At 54.5% G+C, this 5,425-nt stretch overlaps 2 protein-coding genes across 4 annotated transcripts in view; one reads left to right on the top strand and one right to left on the bottom strand.

Annotated features, from left to right (window-relative positions):
- GEN1 (GEN1 Holliday junction 5' flap endonuclease) overlaps positions 1-1,348 on the bottom strand; it is a 30,627-nt gene extending 29,279 nt beyond the window's left edge. For both annotated transcript variants that reach the window (XM_027855606.1, XM_027855607.1), the window contains exon 1: positions 1,287-1,348. The gene's annotated coding sequence lies outside the window, so the exon portion shown is untranslated. The remainder of the gene's footprint in view (positions 1-1,286) is intronic.
- Positions 1,349-1,707: 359 nt separating this feature from the next.
- Positions 1,708-5,425, top strand: part of SMC6 (structural maintenance of chromosomes 6) — a 55,795-nt gene continuing 52,077 nt past the window's right edge. For both annotated transcript variants that reach the window (XR_003568559.1, XM_027855620.1), the window contains exon 1: positions 1,708-1,774. The gene's annotated coding sequence lies outside the window, so the exon portion shown is untranslated. The remainder of the gene's footprint in view (positions 1,775-5,425) is intronic.

Below are 5,425 nucleotides of genomic sequence, written 5' to 3'. Positions count from 1 at the left end.
ACAGTGGGGGTACCAGAGCTGTGACCTGGACCACTGGGGTGCCCAGCCAGCCAAGACCTAGAATACTGGGTTGTACCAGCACTAGGAGTGACCCCAGAACCAGAACATTCGGGTGCCAGAGCTGTGACCTGGACCACTGGGGTGCCAGGCGGGCCAGGACCCTGAACACCGGGCTGTACCAGCGCTAAGAGGGCTCCCAAAACCTAGCGCACTGGGTGTCAGAGCTGTGGCGTGTTGGCACAGGGGCCCTCAGAATCTGGAATGGCAGTGCTAGAACTGAGAGCACTGCATGTGTTGGCACTAGGAGGGCCCCCAGAACTTCGAGCACTGAGTTGTTAGAGCTGTGACCTAGGACACTGGGGTGTGTTGGTGCCAAGAGATCCCCCAGAACCCAACACTGGAGCGCTGGGGCTAGTATGAAGAACACTGATGTGTGTCGGCGCTGGGAGGGTCCTAGAACCTAAAATATTGGGGGTGCACTGGCGCTGGGAGGGCCCCCGGTACCTAGAACCCTGGGCTGTCTGCCCTAGGAGGGCTCCTAGAACACTAGGATGTGCTGTGCCGGGGTGCTCTGGAACCCAAAGCATGAAAGTGTCTGCAATGGGAGGGTCCCCAGACCTAGAACGCAGGGTGCCTGCCCTAGGAGGGCTCCTAGAACACTAGGATGTGCTGTGCCGGGGTGCTCTGGAACCCAAAGCCTGAAAGTGTCTGCAATGGGAGGGCCCCCAGACCTAGAACGCGGGGTGCCAGCCCTGGGAGGGCTCCTAGAACACTAGGATGTGCTGTGCCAGGGTGCTCTGGAACCCAAAGCATGAAAGTGTCTGCAATGGGAGGGCCCCCCAGACCTAGAACGCGGGGTGCCTGCCCTGGGAGGGCTCCTAGAACACTAGGATGTGCTGTGCCGGGGTGCTCTGGAACCCAAAGCATGAAAGTGTCTGCAATGGGAGGGCCCCCCAGACCTAGAACGCGGGGTGCCTGCCCTAGGAGGGGCCCAGAAGCTAGAACACCAGGCTGTAGCAGCGCGGGGGCGGAACTCCCAGAACCAGGGTTGCAGGGTTCCAGGGATAGGAGGCATCCAGACCTAGCAGTCACGTGCAGCGCCGGGTCACGTGGCAGGGGCTCCACCCCCCCCCCCCCCCCCCCCCCCCCCCCCCCCCCCCCCGCGTCCCAGCCCTTCCCTGCGCCGAGGCGAGGCAATATCAGAGCGGCGTGGCCCGTCCGGCCGCCCCGCCACGTCCCCTCTCTCCAGGGGCTCCCTCCCCATTTCGGACGCGGACCTCACTTACCGCCGGGGCGCCGCGGGCGCGGGACCCGAGGCCTCCCAGGACGAGGCGGTCCCCGACTTGCCCGTTTCAAATTGGCGCCGGCGTCCGGCCCCGCCCCTGCGCTGACGGACGGTCCCCTCTGCCAATCGGAAGCGCCGCTCAGGCGCCGGGAGCCATCTGGCCCGCCTCCCAACGGCCGCCCCGTGGGGCGCAGGCGCAGTGCTGCGGTGCAGACTCGCGGCTCCCCCGCAGGGGCCCAGGCGGGGGCGGGGCGGCAGCTGCGCAGGCGCAGGGCGAGCGCTCGCCGCGGCCCCTCCCCTTCCGCGGGAGCTCCGGGCGGTGTTTCCTCCTCGTAGCCTGTCGTTTTCCCTGCCCCGCGGGGAGCCTGAGCCGCGGGCTCTCGTGGGCGTGAAGGCCAGGGCGCCTGCGCGGCCTGGGGAGCGCGCGCCCTCGCGCTGCTGGGCCCCGCCGTTAACCTCCGTGCGGCGGCTCCTCGGGCCCCCCTCCAGGTAGGAGGAGGGGGCGGGAGGCCCCGAGGGTCAAGCCCGGTGCGGGGGAGGGGGGGCGGTGTCCACACGGGTAGGGTCGCGGAGGTGGGAGAGGACGGGGCCCCGCTGGCCTCGGGCGCCTCTTCTGGGGTGCCGCCGCCCAAGGCCGCAGGCTGGGCGGGTCCTCCGCGCCCCCTGCCCGTCAGGGAGGGGAGGAGCCCAAGAAAGGCAAAGGCGCGGAGGGAGGCGGCGGTAGGTGGTTGTTAGGCCCCAGCCTTTGCCACCCCGTTCGGGGTTTTCCTGGCAGCGCGGAGGGGTTGTCGTTTCCTTTTCCATTTGACAGACGAGGAAGCTGAGGCAGAGGGGGCGGGGTGACTCGCCCAGGGTCGCACAGCACCGGCCGGGTCTGAGGCCGGAGGCGTGTCCTCCCGGCTGCAGGCCCGGCGCTCTGTGCACCGCGGCGCCCCCTGGCGGAGATGCTGCGGGTGGCGGCTTGAGGTTCCCGGGCTCAGATGCTGGGGGGGAGGGGCTCTGAGGAGCCGGAGGGACCTCGACCCCCGAGCTGTTGGTCACAGCCGGGGGGGGGGGGGGGGGGGCTGTCCCTGGTAGAGATAACTGAGGTTGAGACGCTCCCCGGCGCCAGGACTGTCGGGAGCTGGCGCGCGCGCGCCCCCCCCCCCCCCCCGCTGGGACTGCTGTGCGCGAGCGCCTGGAGACAGCGCGCCTGCGCGCTGGGGCGTGGAGGGGGGCGGGGGCCTCTGAGAGTGAACTGAAATGGACCAGAGGGATGGAGCGAGGCTGTGACGGTTGGGAAGGAAGAGAGAGCCGGGCGGACCGCCGTCTCCTGTCTGGCATCGCAGAGCAGGTTGCCTCAGTTTATCCATTTGTAATACGGCTCAAAGTGATGCCCGACGAGGATTTGATAATTTGTTGTGTTTGAAACGTTAAGATGGTAAATTTTTTAATCTGGATTCTTGTGGGTTTCAGGGGCCATTTTTTAAAATGATGTTGTTTGTTGGAAACTGTTGATTTAGAAACACAACGGGTAAGGATAATGGTTTGTTTTGTTTTTTTGCTGTGAGCTTGACCTAGCAGGAATTGCTTTAAGAAGTCCTCATCCTTGTAATGCAGAGTTTTAAGATCTTGTAAGCCCTGAGGGTAGAATAAGGTGTTTAACAACAGTGGCTAATCACGTTTAGCCTGGCATATTTTGAACTGACCTACCACTAATACTTGTGATTCCAAATATATATGTGTGTATGTATGTGTGTGTGTGTGTATATAACACACACCCACACATTATACTGTGAGATTCATTTGTCTTGGGTCATTTCATTTGGCCTATGTATGTTACGTTTTTGCTAATTGAGGTTTTGATGATATGTTTTGTAGGAATGCCTTTCCAGAGGCCATGCGACGTAGAATGAATGATTTTCTACGTGAGATAATTTGGAAATACATTTGGCTAAATTAATATTATCTGATAAGTATTTAAAGTTTTACTTAAAATTCCTGTTATTATGACTGTTACGTGTTTCAAGATTTTCTTATATTTGCAAATTCTGGGGAACCACTGTATATGAAATGCTGTTAAGGAAGTGGTAATCTGTCACTGGAGATTTTAAATTTTTTTGACTCGGGTATTGTGAAATTATTAAGGTATTAGAGACTACTGTCATAATGTTAAAACTTATGCAGTTGGGCATTTTCTTGTGAATGATGAAGTTGTGTCTAAAATGGTCTGTATCAAAGTTGGATCTTTAACCAGCTTGAAAAGATCCCAGTCTAAGAGATTTTCTTTTGTTAATATACAATACCCAGCTGTTAGTCTGCAAATTACTGCCGGTCACTTCTGAAAGATTCTGTTTGAGTAACCTACCCTATGTCAGTTGTCTATGTGAATTTACAGATTACAATTGCTTATTGATTGCTTTTAGACTGGGATGAGTTTAAACTGGAAGAGAAGTGTAGCATGCAAAAGAAAACAATGTTGAGTGATTTTTGCAAGGCCTGATACATTTTTCATTTTGAGCTGGTTTATTGCAGCAACATGAAAATAGTAAAAACTATACACAGCCCTAAGCTATGATTATTGAAACTTGATGTTTAAAGTCAGATCTCCTGGACTGTAATCGATATTAGTCTGAGTTGGATTCCAGCGGTGATCATTGGAAATGCCATTGAACCAATGACCCATGATGCCAGCGGCCCTTTGGGAGTGGCATCTGGGAACTGTTGTGGTCTAGCAGTCTTGGGAACCCTGAAATGCAGGAGCAAAGGGCACGCATCTGCCTCAAAAGAATTCACCCACCCAAGCCTTCTTTCACTCCGAGTAGTTTATTAAAACACCAGTTGGGGTGGGCAAGATTCCTAGTGAGTCTGCACTGTTTGTGATGCCAATGCAAGCTGACCAGATTTTAAGAATCAGCAATTTATTGGGGGTAAGATCAACACTTTTATACAGAAAGACTATGGGAAGATCTGGATGGGAGTAAGGAGTGTCAAGTATGCTCCAGGCAAATGCCAGGAATCAGGGCTGTGTGGGAAAGTCCAGAGACTTTTCCTTTTTGGGGTCCAGATCCCAAAGATGGTCTTTTCCTTTTAAGGGAAGAACAGTTTCTGCTTTGGGCTGAGGCTCCTGACTCAATTTCCCTGTTTTGATATTTCCTCTTAAACAGAAAGTTTTCCCACTGGGCTAAGCTTCTGAGCATTCTGTGACATTCTGTCCATACAGTCAGCTGCCTCTATGACTCTTGCCTGGAACTGACACCAAGTTGGGGGAGCATTTTTCCCTTTACAATATCTGTGTCTCTCTTTTTCCTTTTATGGCAAGTTTCTGTAGTTGCGACAGGTGGTCAGAAGAACATATGATCACAATAGTAAATCTTTATCTCATAGACTAGATGCAAGTGTGTAAGATTTAAGTTATTCCGCCTGAAGTTACAGCCCTTTCCTTATTCTAAACAGCTGAGGAGGTGAGTACTTGGGTTTGTCCTCTGCCAGAGGAATGAAAACCCCAGAAACAGAGTTTCTGGGTGATTAATAATCAATTTATTAATTAGGCTAGCCGACAATAAGTTGATGGTCAGTGGTTTAGTGGTTTCCTTTGGCAACCAGAGACCCCAAGGGACACCCTGAAACTCCTTAAAACCCTTCTGAAAGGGACCTTCCCTGGCAAATGAAACTCAGCCCTGATGGGCGGACGAAACGTCTTCAGCTCGTCTTGCTGAGAATATGGCTTACTCTTGTGACTACCAGCCTCGAGGTGTCTGGGCAGGGGAAATATTTCCATCGAGATGTCTCTGACTGGTTTTCTCCTTCACGAGTTGGGTCACCCTAAACTCTGATGGAGGGGATCAAGGAGGCAAAGGCTTGCCCAGACTAGATTCTCTTTATAGAAATGAGATCTCCCAGTAGGGTGGGGTCTCCCCCCCCAAAACTGAGGAGCATGTGCCTTGAGGGCTAGGAGCGGTCCCATCAGTCAGCCATGCCCTTCACAGACTGAGGACCTTAACAGGTGTTGGGCCTTTAAGGAAAAAGGGTGGATCACAAATGAATAATTAGTTACTAATATAATTTACTATAGACAACTCATTTATACAATTTGGAATTATTTACTTAATCTATTTTGCACACCCTATCCCAGGTCCCCCCCCCCCCCCCCCCCCCCCC

The sequence above is a fragment of the Vombatus ursinus genome, unplaced genomic scaffold (genome assembly GCF_900497805.2).
Source record: "Vombatus ursinus unplaced genomic scaffold, bare-nosed wombat genome assembly UNPS02010980.1, whole genome shotgun sequence".
In the NCBI taxonomy this organism is placed as follows: domain Eukaryota; kingdom Metazoa; phylum Chordata; class Mammalia; order Diprotodontia; family Vombatidae; genus Vombatus; species Vombatus ursinus.
This window is presented reverse-complemented; position numbering and strand designations above follow the sequence as displayed.